We start from the raw sequence: 15096 nt of genomic DNA on the forward strand, positions 1-15096 counted from the left end.
AACATTGTAAACTGAAGGGTCTTAGAAAGCCCTACTCAGTGGGGGCACGAAATGACGGGAGCAAAGCGAACCGCAAACCCCCGACGGCCTCTAAAACACCGGGGACAGAATGGCGCGTCTCGAGCCTATCACGGTAAAGCGAACAGGGGACACCACCTAGCTTCAGCGGCTAGGACGCAAACAACACACCACCATAACAAAGTTTTCATCCAAGAGAGATGGATGCTTTGGAGTAATGATGAAGAGGAAAGGGAATGAGATCAAGTGAGAGAGAGAGAGAGTGAGGGAGGGCTATAGCGGCTTAGTACTTAGGCACCACAAAAGGATGGCGAATCCACACACCCTTCACACATACACAAGCTCACTCCAAACACAAGACTAGGTGGCGATTCTGCACACCTCACATGGGCAAAACATTGCAAGAAAACATACTCAAAAAACCTCAAGCTTTATTTAGAGAATAAGGAGATGAAATGGGGAGCATAAGGTGGGGGAATGAGAAGGGAGAGAGTGGTAGAGCACATGGCGGATAGGTGGGAGTTGATGGCGAAGATTCGCACGAGGGTTATGGCCATCATCCTTCATTTAGTTTCCCTTCATCTTCCATAGTTCAAGGGTGTAGAGGTCATGCTCAAGACAAGCATGGTGATTGCGGTGATGGTGATGGTGTGGGTGTGTGTGTGTGTGCACTAGGCACACAGAGTGCATAGTGTACTCTTTGGTGATGTTGTGTGTGTCTTTAGTGTGATGGTGACCCCTCTTTATATAGGGGAGGAGGGGGGAGAAATTCTAGAATTTAGAAATGAAGAAATCATTATCTACATAGGTCATGTGACTGTGGGCCCCGCTTGTCAGGCTGTGTGTATATGTGTCAGAATAGCAGTCTCATGAGAGAGAGACTAAGAGAGAGAGATGGGTTGATGGAAAAAAAAGTGAGAGGTGACATGGAGAATAAAGTAATTACAAGAGGGGAGAGAGGGGAGTGTGTTCAGAGGTGAATCTGTGTGCAGATGTGTGTGAACACAAGAAAAATCAGGTAACCACCGGGTGGGGATGGGTCTGTGGGCACCTTTTTTAGTGAAACTGAGTGTGTGTGAGTGTGGGGGAGGTTATTTAGCTACAAGACAAGAGACATGGCACCCTTTAGAGAGAGAGGGGGTTATTTGGATCATGGGATATGATAGGAGAGAGAAAGGGGGGGTGGGGTATACTATTTTGGAAGATAGCATAAGTTGCATGTGAGTTAGGGTGCATTATTGGTTAGTTAGAATGCATTATTGGTGAGAGGTGGGGTAGCTTGAGGGGAGAGAGAAAGGAGAAAGGACAAGGGAAAGAGAGAGGGGGTTGACCTTTTGAGTGGAGGAGAGGAAAAGGGACACACGGTGGGGCAACAGTGAAGAAAAAGGAGGCAAGGTGGGGATGGGCTACCCCGCAGGCATGAGGTGGCCTATTTTACCTTTCTCATATATTTACCTAATCATACTTTATTTTTTTCTTACTTTTTCCAATGCCTTTTATCACTCCCTCCCTAAGAGGGGTTTTCATGGGGTGGGGACGAGAGAAGAGGGGTATGGGAGCTTGGCTTGTGAAAAGCCCCCATCAACGTAAGTTCCCATATGTTACCTTACCTGCTTATGCTATCTTTAAAGCATATGGCCACAACTAGCCCTTTGCACCTGTACCTTCATCATCTTCCTTTCCACAAACTTGCAGCCCATATGTAGCTGCTTCCATAAGAGCAACATTATGTTGTATTTTTCTTCATTCCAACAAAGTTCAAGTGGAGCATTTCCCGTGTGGGCGTGAGATGAATCTTCTTGTCTTTCCAGAAAGCCACATTCTTCTTATAAGCTTCATCAAAATCATTACACTCTCTCACATACCTATGGTCTTCACTATCGCCCACATGCATCGATCTCAATTTTTACTTGGTGGCTGTTACTGCTTAGGTTCAGAAGTAGACGCCTTTGCAGCTAACTTCAAATTTAATAGTTTAGAAATTTAAATTTAGTTCTTGAATACCTTTGACAAGATCGTCAAGAACAGGCCCCTCCACCTTGGGTACTGTCGTGGGTGACTTATCTTTAATCTCTTGTTCATCATCTATTTTCCAATCTGATGTCAATCCCAATTCTCCTGCCGGATCCTCCAATAATTACACCCAATTCTTTTGTAATAGTGGATCAACAGCTTGAATAAACAGTTTCACCTTTTGATCCCTCAAGGATCGTTGTTTTGTTGATGATAACTGATCAAACTTCTTTTCAAACTCTCGCAGCAATTATCGTACAGATAAATTTTTACCCTTCTTTTGCACCCACTTCGTAAAACTCTGTCTGGTCCCCCGTTGAGAATCCTCCATAAAATATTCCTCTTGCACAGCCTTCTTAAAATCCTGCCAGCTCGGTCCTTGAGCCACATAGATTTCTTTAATCCGGGCCCTAAGTTCCGACACTACAATCAAATGAAATCCTTCCATTGAATCCTAGTCTTCAATACCATTATCTTCCATAGACTGCTCATACAAATTGCAAAATTTTAAAATATCTCGGCCCTCAAACCGTTGCAGCATTTTCGTAACACTTTGACGAGCTTTGTGAATCCGCTCTTGAAGATGATGTTGTTGTTGGGCAGCCTGTTGTTGTTGTTGCATGTATGCTGCATGGCTGCCTCTTGTGGTGTAGACATAGGCTTCAAAAATTTTCCCACCCCGGCTCGGGTTTCACGTCGCGTTAACCAGGTGTCGGGGGATAAGTGATTGAAGCTTGATCCAGATCAGTGCCATGCTGCTCGTTGTGGAAAATTTAGCGCGAAAAAATTGCTGCACCGCACAATACAACAACTATTAATTACTTGGTAATGCTATCGACGCACAAAACTTGCTCGAAAATTGGTAACACCAATGAAACTGATGCACAATCAAGAAGAAGTGTCGTTAACGACACCATTAAATAATGTTAATGACAGTTTAGGAGCTTAAACTCCCATAACAGATTACTTCGGGCCGTTAACGGCTCCGCAATTCATAAAAAAGAAATAACTAAATAAGGTTGCCTGTTGACGAGGAAAATCCTATTGTGCCGGTTCCATTTGTTTGATTTGTCTTCAATCACTATCTTCGAATTTCTTTTTGCCTTTTCTTTAGCTCAAGGCTGAGGGATTCTCTTGCCCAAGCTCAAAAGATAGAGAGAGTGAGAATTCCCTCCTCGACCTCGACTCGATGTTCATGCCTTTAATTGCTCTATACTTTCCGATTTCCCTTCGTGCTCGGCTTGCTCCGAGCTCTGAAAATTTTCCATGCTTGCTATGCCGAAGCTTGGCTTTCTTCTCCTATGACTGCTTATGAGCCTTGGTTGCTCTATCATTGCTTAAGCCGAGAGAGAGAGTGTCCCTTTGGTTAGCAAAGGCTGAGAGAAAGAGAGTCCTTCTTGCTTAAGCCGAGAGCGAGAGTGTCCTCCTTGCTTAAGCTGAGAGCGAAACTCCTCCTTGTTTAAGCCTCTCGATGGTTCTCTCTTGCCTCCTTGGTTCTTCCCCTTCTTGCCCTCATTTTCCTCAATCTCCCTTCTCATTACATCCCCTTTTAATAGCCCTCTTTGATTTTTTGCCCCACCATGCAATCACGGCGTCGTGACTGACGTGGCGTGGGAGCGATCTTGATGACGTGGTAGGTGAAAGGTCGACCAGCACGGAATCCACCGGGACCAGCTCCACACACGTGCGCCTTGGCATGCTGAAGACATTTCCTTTCTCAGTTGCGCTCAAACAAGCTCCCTACATCTCGGCGTGTGCTTCTTTTTCCTTGCCTTCTTCCCTGCTCGCTATGCTCGTCGATGCCCCACTTCCTCCTTCTTCTTTTTCCCACTTACCTTTATTAAAAAAACTTTTTGGGCAACCTTTGGGCAGCCAAACTTCCTTTAAGGTCATGGACTTTGACCCTTCATTCATAAGGGTACCACATTTGTCATGCAAATTTACCAAGGCACAAGAAAAGTGAGCATTATCTGCACTCAATGCACTCCACCAGACTTCAATTCGGACAATAATCTCACCAAGATCTTTTTGTGCTTTTGTAACGACACCACATTTGGTATTTGGGCGGCCCTTTTTGGGTCTTAGGCACCACATTGAACATGCATAACGGTCAAGGCCTTGCTAAGAGCGACATCCTTCTCCAAAAGTCCTTGAATAACAATATCGTCTTGAATTTCATCGCTCATATCAGTGTCTTGAATAATGCCAAAAATTCATTCAGCTCAACAGTGCCAGCAACTGACACCGACCTCAAGCCCTATTATCCCGTCAACCAGGACTCTGTCTGACAAACCGTAAAGTCCATTAGACTTCTCAAGCTGCATAGAATGCATACAAACCCTGCCGAGGCTCTAAATTTCTAGATGGCACTACGACCGAGCGAACCGGACTGGTACGAAACCGCCCCCCCGGTGCATCTTTAACGGCGGCCAATAACTTGGCAACCGTAACTCCGATCACTGATCTGAAAAGACCGACGTGATCCGCAAAGAGATCACTTTAGGCCCATGCATTCATTTCATTTCTTTCACCTCAACTGCAATTATCAAATTTGGTATGGATCTACAATCGACTTGAACTTCAAACTACCATAACTTCTTCACCGTAGCTCCAATCGACGAGCCGTAAAGATAGGCCGGTAGAGCACTTCAAGCACTGCATTTCTAGGTCATAATATCCCATCCATGCCCACTTCAAGCATAGCACTTTTTAGCATCATTAAGGCATGTTTTGGCCCTTTCAGCCGCATTTGATATGCATTCAGCATTAAACTTGGCCTGTTACTAGGCCCTAATCACTGTTCATTAATCATGTAATCTTCAAATAAACTTGATGTGGATTTTTCTGGCATCTTTCTTAGCATGAGAGTGGAGCTACACGACACTATACCCAAATCTCCCATTGAACTTTTCTTTGGAAAGAAAATAGCTTTGAATGCATGGTGTCAGCCAATGTGTCACTAGGTCATGCATGCCCTTCATGTGCCGTCTCAATGAGAGAGAGAGAGAGAGAGAGAGAGAGAGAGAGAGAGAGAGAGAGAGATAGGATTTATGCATTGGGAGATACATTACATAGGTGTGTGTGAGTGTGTTTGAGAGACAGAGAGAGAGCATATTGTTGCTACCCACACCTAATGTATGTAATTGCACGTGCGTGTTTGTGTGTGTGTGTGTGTGTGTGTGTGTGTGAGAGAGAGAGAGAGAGAGAGAGAGAGAGAGAGCAGACGAGAATAATGATGGACATGTCTTGATTTTCAAAATCTATACATATATAATGGAGCTTAAAAGTTTGAAGGCCAAAGAGCTCATCCATGTGTCAAACAATGGAAGCCTTTCAACTTTTGAAACTTATGAGCGAAAAAAAAGAGTTGACGTCTACGTGCACCCAAATCTCCCGCTGACCTTTTCCTTGGAAAGAAAAATAGCTTTGAATGCATGGTGTTGGTGAGTGTGTCACTAGGGCGTGAATTGGCAAGAGAGAGGATGTATGCATTGGAGGATGCACTCCATAGGGGTGTGTGTGTGTGTGTGTGTGTGTGAGTGAGAGAGAGAGAGAGAGAGGATGTATGCATTGGCGGATGCACTGCATAGGTGTGTGTGAGTGTCTGTGTGAGAGACAGAGAGAGAGCGAGCATACTGTTGCTACCCACACCTAATGTATGTAATTGCACGTGCGTGTTTGTGTGTGTTAGAGAGAGAGAGAGAGAGGTCAAAGAATAAATAATTTCTCACAGTTTTTGTCTGCACCTACGTGAGAGAGATAGAGATAGATAGAGAGAGACAGAGAGAGAGAGAGAGAGAGAGAGAGAGAGAGACTTGCCTATGCTCACATATGTGAGAGAGTAAGAGAAAGAGAGAAAGCGAGCTCAAGCAACTCCGTGTGTGTGTGTGTGTGTGTATGTTTGAGAGAGAGCGAAAGTAGGAGTCGACTAGCAGTTTGCATGTCCATAGCGGAGAGAGAATCTTATCCATTTATTCCTTTGAAGCATTCATTTTGTCCTTACCCATCTTTCTTAATTTCTGCCTTATTGGCTCTACCCCTTCAACTAGTTCAATCTTCATAGGATCTTCAACAAAAACCCTTATTGCTTGATATGAAGTGATGAAAAGATTTGGAAACCTGTCCAACATTGCTAATTCAGCATTGCTAGTCGAATCCAAAACCCACAGCTTTTGCATGTAATGACACCTAGTCTCTCGACAAATGACAGTGTGATCACACAAACTTGAGCACCTCCATCAATGTAGGCCTCTCCCATGCCCACACCTTTGTGCCAAGTGTTCACCTCAAGACAAATGTCGGGTAACTCTCCCACAACCAACACTCTTGACTTGTCCATGCTTCGGCTCTTTCTCTGGATTCACTAATGACTTCAACCGCCTCTTGAGTTTGGGCAACATATTCTTTAACTATCCAAAAGTACAATCTACTTTCCTCCCAATCATGTCTTCCTTTAAACAGTAAGCTGTTTGGCCTTCTTCCAACTATAAATTTGCTACTTCAAGCCATCTACAAGGTCTACAATGTCGAGTCCTCTTGGTTTCCTTGGTCTCCTTTGCCTTCTTTTCTCGTCCATGATCACTTTGTGACGTGACTCCTTCTTTCTCCTTCCCTTTTCCACGCCCACGCTTAATGCCACTTGCTTCCATGTCAACCTCATTTGAGTTTGTCACCTCTACCACATGTACATTTGGGTCTGGCAAAGGTGGAACTCCTTCCACTCCTTGTGGAGGTGGTCTTGCTCCATTTGGGATTTGTAGAAGCCATGGTTATTGACTAGTTCCTTCACCTGCATTCATCACTGGGTAATTCAAGTTAGGTCTCCCTCGCTCCCCACGAGGCCAAGGACAATTATACATCCCATGTCGAGACTCACCGCAATTCCAACATTGCAAGACTCTCCTAGGTCGTGAATCTCACTCTTCAGACTTCTTTGCTTGTCCCTTTGGACCTACAGCTTGTGCAAGGTGAATTGACAGGCTGCTTAAAGATTCATTTAACTTCTCAATCACTTCTGCCGTTACCTGAGGAAGCTCCCTAGATGTTGATGCTTGTGACTTACCTTTGGGTCTAAGACCCTCTATTGAAGCCTCCCCCCTTAAGCTCTTGAGTTTTCGATATTTCTCAGCAGTCCTAGTTTCAACTGCATCAAAGGTAGCAGGTGCACCCGCCTCCACTTTTACCTTAAGGTAAGGAAAGAGTCTGGCTATGAACCTCTCCTTCTTTAGGAACTCTGCACCATCACCAGGTGTTAGCAACATTCCTCACCCATACAGCCCAAAGACGTAGAAACTCTTGCTTGTACAAGTAGTAGTCATCTAAGTCTTTTTGCTTATGAGAAACAATGTCTTGCCATAGTTTTTGAGTGTTTTGGGGATCAAAGAAGTATTTCTTGAAACGATTCAAAACTTCTGTGTAATTCCCCTTAACTTCCTCAGGCAAAGAGTCAAACCAAGTGCTAGCATCTTTCCTAAGGACCACCTCAAACATTTCTACACGTTCTTGATCAGTTACTATCCTCTTGATACGGCAAGACATCTTGAAATTTGCCAAAAATAGTTCTGCATCCTCTCCAGGCTCTCCAAAGAAAAGAGGATATCCAGACATTTGGCGTTGGTTCTCCATTGAATTGATTCCAAAACGACGCACGTTTTTGTTTTTTCAATAATATTTTGTAAATTGCAATCTATTCTACAACAAAATAAAAATATTCACATCAAGTGACCTATGATATTCAATTAGAGGTAGGATGAAAGCGTTTGGTGACGCGAGAATTTCTCCTACTCTTTGGGCACCAAACATGAACACCATACGCTGTTGAAAATGGATTTTTCTACTAATTGCAATGTTTACTCTAATGTGTGTAGTGAAATGGAAGGAGAAAACCTCTTTTCCTGGGCCATTATCCATTGTCTATGGATGACCTAATTCTTAAAACAAAACAAAAATATAGACATCCAAACTAAGGTCGTATCTAATGAGAGGTAGATTTACTGAAGCGTTTATCTCGGCCAACCTAAAAGGGCCCAAAATTCTACGAATTACTCACTGAAATTGCAACTTAGTACTAACAATTATGTGTACCTTTTGCCTTGCAATAGGAATGAAAGGATCATACAAAATTTCGTGATTCATGCAAACTACTTGACTATGCTAAAGGTTGATCCTACACAAAAATACACAAGCCTTCCTCCGTGGAGGCACCAATTTGAGGCGGTCCGAGGCGGGCAACAAGAAGAGTGGCCTCTAAGCACTCTTCTAGGCTCCCGTGCTGCTCAATTGGGTTGGGTTTGGAAAAAAACAACAACACACACACAAACCCACAACCTAACCCTACACAAATTTGGGGCACCACCTAGTTTTGGATGCGAACTAGGACGCGTAGAGAAAGAGAAAGAGAGAGAGAGAGAGAGAGAGAGAGAGAGAGAGAGAGAGAGAGAGAGAGAGAGAAGGGGGGGGGTGCTTGTTGCATTAATATATGTGAGAAAGAGAGAGAAGGGGGGGGGGGGGGTGCTTGTTGCATTAATACCTTATTACAAATCTATCATGACCAATCAAAGTGAGATTAGTACTTGCTCAACATAGCTTGAGTAAATTACACCACAACACATCACAAGAAAAGCCACCCCAATCATTGTCTTAAGGCCATGGGAGTCCTCTCCACCTTGTCCCCCTCTTACAGTATATGGGATTTATGGCTAAATTGATGACAACACCAAGATACAAGCTATCAAGAACTTAAAAAAAGCACCAAGACACTTACACATCATTGTTGTCCATTACTTCACGTTGGAAGAGAGACAAAGTATCCAAGATTAGTCCAAATCCACCCTCCTTGATTCAACAAATGTTGGGCTTACACTAGTAGGAGAAATGATGGATTTCCTACTCTCAATTGAATGATCACTCTCTCTCTTACAATGGCATAGAGTTCCCTTGCTAATCACCCCTAATACAACACATGCATATGCATAAGACAATGATCTTCCACTCAAGAGCTCCTTCTAGATAGGTTGAGCTTGGCTTCCCCCCCTTTTGTGCTAGCTACACCCTCCTTTTATAGCAATTTTGAGGGCTAGGGCTACTCCTCTAACCATGGTGGGGTTAGATTTTCAGCACTTATCTAATTTCTTTTGCTTGGAATTATCAAGAAGTTGGTGTGGATAGATGAAGAAGAGAGAGAGGAGATAAGTGGAGGTGATAGGAGTTTTCATAGTAGCCTTAGTGTTAGTAAATTAGTAGAGTTAGTATTTTTATTGATTTACAAATGGAATTGGATATTTACAGTGAGAGTATCCAAGTAGGATACAAATAAGGAAGAAAAAACTCTTAATAGGTAAGAAAATATGGATTTCTTACAATGTTGATGCTCCAAGTGTCTTGAGTAGGGTCAATTTTAACGCTTGTGTTGACGGTCCACTAGCTTTGATGGCATAGCAAAGGTCAAGGTGAGTGCAAGTAATGAAATAGAAAAACTGGAATAGCATACTACAAACCATAACTAGACTAATCGACATACCTGGAAACCGCATAGACACATAATGATGAACAGAGAGAGACAGAGAGGGAGAGAGAGTAATACGGCTCGTGCACGCGCACCTCCTAGAGCGGAGTGCTACGCCTGGCATGGCGAGAGAGAAGAGGGGAGAGGGGAGAAGAAGTACACAGACACTGGGTGCAATCTCCCCCCGTGCAAGAGTGACCATTTCCCTCTTGCACGTATTTGTTTTATAGATTTCTTAAATGGTCAAGTGTGAGTACAAACTGGCCGGCCGGACATAAATGGCCGAAGCTCATAATGAGAACTTGAATAATAAAATGTACATGATTACAAATACATTCGCATAGGCCAAGCTGAGTCTAGTCTTTTCCACTTGTCAGCTGCAATAAATAATAAAATGTCAATTCTATAACATACCTCTCCGTTGGAAAGCAACTGTCCTCAGTTGCGAAGATAAAAATCTGCAAACAATACTTGTCAAGAACAATGATTAGAAATCTGTATCAAATAGTAACAAGATTCATAAAATTAGAAAATATTGCTTATGCCTGCCGTCATCCACATACTACTTATTCTAGTGTCCCATACTACTAGAATAAGCAGTATATGTCATACCCTGTTGATCAGGATATCATTGGTCACACTCATCATTAATCTCATAATGTCAAGTCTCATCACATACACACTGTCGTGATAAAATAACCATCAGATATCAAAGCCCAATCCAATTCCAATTCCACAATATAAGTCCAAATCCAATTCACTTTCATTATGTACCCGGGTAACAAAATCATACCAATTGCAGTGGTGGCCAGCCACTACAGCATGATTTTGTGATCGGTGTTGCCTAAATCGGCGAATCTACACCAATAAGACGTGTTGCCTAAATCGGAGAATCTGCATTTGATACTGTTTAAAAAATCATGAATCTACAATTTATCAATATGCTGCCTAAATCGGCGAATCTGCACAAAGATGATTATCTACACACTGCCTAAACCGGCGAATCTGTGTGTCTGTGACCAATGGACTAGGCGAGACATAAAAATATAACATTTATCATAGGTGTAACATCAATGTGGAGCGTGTTTGAGTAGGAGGGTACTTACAAACTGTTGTTTACTATCTCAGAGTACCTTAGCTCACATGAGTAGCTGCATAGCTAAATTATCTCAATGAAAATCCCAGGAGGGTATACTGTATTTGAAAATATATATACCATTGTTGGCGCATGGAGAGAGGTACAAGTGCTGCAACTAGCAAACTTACATCAAAGTATAGCTAAAAGTTTCAAAATGTGTTAGCGTGAGGTTAATAATTGATCATGAACTTGCAATGATAACTATAGAAGGGATTACTAGACAATTAAGACAAATGTGAGGCAGCTAAATGGAAAGGAAATTTTTGCAGTTCTAATGAAATAGCATAGGTCAACTAGTGTCACTAACCAAAAAATACAAGAACGAAGTGCAAGTTATTGGAGAGCAACTTGTGCTTAGGCAGTTGTAGACAAGAAAGTTAGCATACTTAACAAATGAAGTTCTTATTAAGAGGTTAGGTTAGACGTAAGTCCATGAGTCTTGGTTCTTTCTATACAAATGTAGACCTTGACATATAAAAGTAGGAAAGGACTTATCTTGCTCGAGAGGGTGGTCTATGGTACTGGGCAAGGATTGAGGTTGAAAAGTTAGCAATGTCACTACTTGTAGCTTTTGAATCGTGAAATAAATAATGACAATTGTGTATACTTTGGCAAGCTCTATCAAAGCAATCCATTGAAATTTAGAAATATAACAATGATAAGAAGTTTTGGACTATCATTTGTAACAAAATGTAATAGAAAATGAGTATTTGTGCCCATCAAAGATAATAACTTTACGTTTAAAAGCTTTAGTAAAGCCTTACAATAGTCATATATGATCGTTATTTCATTGCAAATAATTTTTATTTTGTTGAAGGTCAGTAAATATGTTGTGATATACCATAGACTCACTAGCACAAACAATTAGAACTTACCAAGGACTAGAAAATGGTGTTCAATTTGTGACTACTTTCACTAGGAAATCTTGAATATTACAGCTTGAGAGTATGCAAAGCCAAAACAAAATCACAACAACGACATACTAATAAGATTTATTTATTATTATTTTTGTTAGATCTGGGTGAGCACGGATAGCCGAATAATAAGTCGAGTATCCCTCGAGACGAGATATGATAAGTCTCATTGTAATCTGAAAAGAGATACCAAATGAAACATGATTTCTTGCCTTACGGGGGCAATCTACCAGAGATTTTGCCTACCTTTCGTTAGCAACAGATACACATGATTGACAAGAAGGCTTTTCAATGGTCAAATTGCATTGATTGTAAACCTACACGAGTATATTGGGTCTTGTACAAAGCTTGTGGGCGTGTAGGTAAGAGAGAGGGTAATTGGTTATGCATCATCAATGTGGAGAGAGAGATAGAGAAAGAAATTAAATGAAATGTTATATTAATAGGCTTCAGAATGCCAAAATTTCCTCTGAGTCCAAGCTGATACAATCCTGTGAAGTATGGAGCCTGATTTACCCTTGTAATTTTCTGTGGTAAAAGCACACATTTGTAAGGCCCCCATTATGAGGAGAAGCCATCGTGCGTGAAGGAAAATCACTCACCGGAAACCAAAATTTTCACGGACAAGAATCAAGGGCAACTTTAAAGGCCTCGGGGACGGAGGCCCCCGAGACTTTTTTTCGCCGGAATATTATGGCCGGACGGCGGCCGGAAAGAGGTCGAAAAACAACCGGTCAGTTGGCCAGTGGCCGATAGTCAATGGCCGATGGCCGGTGGTCGGAAGCCAATGGCCGGTGGCCGGTGGCCGAATTCAAAAGCGGAATTGTCTTCTCAAGGGCGGCCAGACATAGGCGGATTGGAGGGTCCGATTTGGACTTATTCGCACAAGGGCGGCTACACATGGCTGTCTCTCATAAGAGAGGGCAGCCCTTTTGGCCTATAAAAGGAGGCCATTTCTACACACATTTCATAGTGTGAAGTTGATGCAACAAGGTGAGTGTGAGGTGGTGAGAGTGAAGCAAGGCGGGAGCTCTATCAAGGGTTTAATCCCTTTGTAAACTACTTCTTCTTTTGAAGTGCTAAAGCCATTGAGTGGCTGCTTTCCCGTGGACGTAGCCCACATTGGGTGAACCACGTATATCGTGTGTACTCTCTCTCTCTCTATACTCTATAATCTCGTGTATATAAATCTGTCTCTCTCCATTAAGTAATCTACTCAATTATCTATTCAGCTACGTCTTATTTCCTAACAAATCCTTTTGGATCTAAACCAATGTTTGGGTACTAAAATAAAATGAAGTAAAGTAAAAAACTTAAATGAAAAAAGAAAAAACCTGAAAACATCACACTAAAATCGTCATCATCATGATCAGCTCAATGCCCGGGATGGTTGGCAGGCGACATTTATCACAAGAAGTTGGTCATTGAGGAGCGTTGTCGATGTCCGAATATGCTTGACAACCCGGTGATGTCCGAAAGGCTATTGTATGCTTCATCTGTGGCCGTCGTTACAAAGAATCGTAGTGGGCGTGGGAAGAGAAAACCCCTCACAATTCTCCACAATGGTGTCAAAACACCCTTCATCCAGAAGATGTGCTTTGAAAAGTTCCAGCCTCTCTCTTCCGTGTGGCAGACTGAATAAGTGTGTTGTCTTTGTGAATTCGTCAGGATCACGCACAGTATCCCGAACGTGATAGCCACGCTCGAGCAGAAGCTTGATCAACCAAGAAGCTAAAAATCCAGAACCTCCAGTCACAGAGACATGCACTATCTGCCTTGCACTACAAAAGGAAAGGAATGCGCTCTCAGGAAAATCCAAAGCTGAGACTCCTCTTTCCTCTGCGTGCGTGTGGGGATAAGTGTGTGTGTGAGAGAGAGAGAGAGAGAGAAAGAGGGTGAGAGAGTTGATGGAGGGTTGCGTCTGGCATGCATGCTGGTGATCGGTTGGGTACGTCACAGCACGAGAGCAAGAGCTGATGGGCTGCTGCAGGTTACGAGCTGGAGAGAGAGGGATGACGGCTTCTTACTGAACTCAGAGAGTGGGAGAGATGAGTTAATTACGGCAGCAGACGAAGAGGGCGAGTTGGTGGGAAAAGAGAGAGACATGTGACTGTGTTGCATGCGCAAGGGAGGGCTAGGGGTAGTTGGAGGACCGGTGTACCTCTCTGAGTGTTGGCATGCAGTTGTATTGAAGCTAGTGTTTGGCGGCCAGAGAGAGATAGCGATAATGTGAGATAGAGAGAAAAAACTGCCAACAACTGCGTGCAAAAGTGAATGTGAGGACTGTGCACGAGCGGCACACGCAAAAGCAATACAGATGAAGAGTCCACCGAGGATCGGGAGTTGAAATTGCCTGCAACTGGCTGTAACGAAAAGGCATGACGGCTAGTCTGGGTGATAGAGAACGGGAGCATGCGGTTTGTGGGTGATGCATGCGACTGTCTTGAGTGGGAGGGGCGGATGCTGTTCAAAGTTGGCCTGCAAATAATAGGTACCTGGCAAATGAGACAGTGTCGCCCAATTTGCATGGCCAAGGATGGGGTCAAGTGGTTGTCAGGATTGGCCTTTTCGGTGCCTGTCATGCGATGCATCTAGCAGAAAGAGTGAGGGATAAAGGCAGAGACGTGGGGCGGCTAAGTGCACTGCAAACAACTGGCTGCATGCTTCCTGAACATGAAAAAGGAAATAAAATAGCATTAAAAAAAAAAAATTGGATGCCACTAGCTGTTTAGTATCGTTTGCTGGTAGCCGTTGTCCTGCATGCTACTCACAATCGCTAGCTATGATGGCATCGAACAGCAGTTGGGAGCCATGGGCACTCGTTTGGTGTACTTACTGTGGCACAATAACAATGATGTAGGGAGCTGGTTGGGCGCTTTGGTTATTGCATGTTGCCGAGTTTCTAGCGCAGGTAGCTAAACCTCATATGATATCTTATGTTAGCGTGAGCAGTAGATCTAATTCATCATTATTATTATTATTTATTTTGTTTCCTTCGTTGAATTTTTGAAGCTTTGTCCGGGTTGGTTCCCGCTATGACTCAAAGTCATTCTTTCAACATTGAAGCTTCTCCTACCTTCGTCGGCTGTTTTTCTTGTCCTATACTATCCTCTCAATCGTACCCAACTCTTAATTCATTGATTCCGAGCATGAAAATTCATGTACATGCTACTCATAGTGCAATCAATTGCACACAAATGCTTAATAAGTACTTTATAATTTACTTTTTATATGTAATTTAATCGCAACATTACGCTATTCAATTAGCCATATCCAGCTATTAATTGGCAATCAAACATGTATAGATGAAGCATAGGTGTTTAATGTCAAAGATGAGACATAATATAATATTAAAAAAATGATGCAACACTTAGCTTTGATAAATGAAGTTCGCCACAGCATACAAGACCGTCTCCTTGACCTCTGATACCACTCCTACAGCTGGAGGCATGGAGCTCCCTGCAAAAACATCCGAAATAGCATACTACAAACCATAACTAGACTAATCG

Source organism: Adiantum capillus-veneris, chromosome 20 (assembly GCF_014529385.1).
Source record: "Adiantum capillus-veneris isolate H3 chromosome 20, ASM1452938v2, whole genome shotgun sequence".
Lineage (NCBI taxonomy): Eukaryota > Viridiplantae > Streptophyta > Polypodiopsida > Polypodiales > Pteridaceae > Adiantum > Adiantum capillus-veneris.